Below are 209 nucleotides of genomic sequence, written 5' to 3'. Positions count from 1 at the left end.
TGTCAATTTATCTCGCAAGGCGGAGAAAACAAAAACGAGGGGTGCAACACGAGGACTTCGCAGGAGGTCACCCATCCTAGTACTACTCTCGCCCAAGCACGCTTCACTGCGGAGTTCTGATGGGATCCGGTGCATTAGTGCTGGTATGATCGCACCCATCAAACTAATTACTTAAAATTCATATAATCCTTGAGCGAAATACTAGCGTC

The 209-nt window shown here is 47.4% G+C and overlaps 1 non-coding gene across 1 annotated transcript; it reads right to left on the bottom strand.

The window, feature by feature from the left end:
- Positions 1-38: 38 nt before the first annotated feature.
- Positions 39-157, bottom strand: LOC118345036. Its single transcript, XR_004798722.1, has one exon. It is a non-coding gene; the product is annotated as a 5S ribosomal RNA (ribosomal RNA).
- Between the last annotated feature and the right edge of the window lie 52 nt (positions 158-209).

This window comes from Juglans regia, unplaced genomic scaffold (assembly GCF_001411555.2).
Source record: "Juglans regia cultivar Chandler unplaced genomic scaffold, Walnut 2.0 Scaffold_12377, whole genome shotgun sequence".
Classification (NCBI taxonomy): Eukaryota; Viridiplantae; Streptophyta; class Magnoliopsida; order Fagales; family Juglandaceae; genus Juglans; species Juglans regia.
Note: the sequence above shows the minus strand (reverse complement) of the source record. Positions and strands in the feature narration are given on the sequence as shown.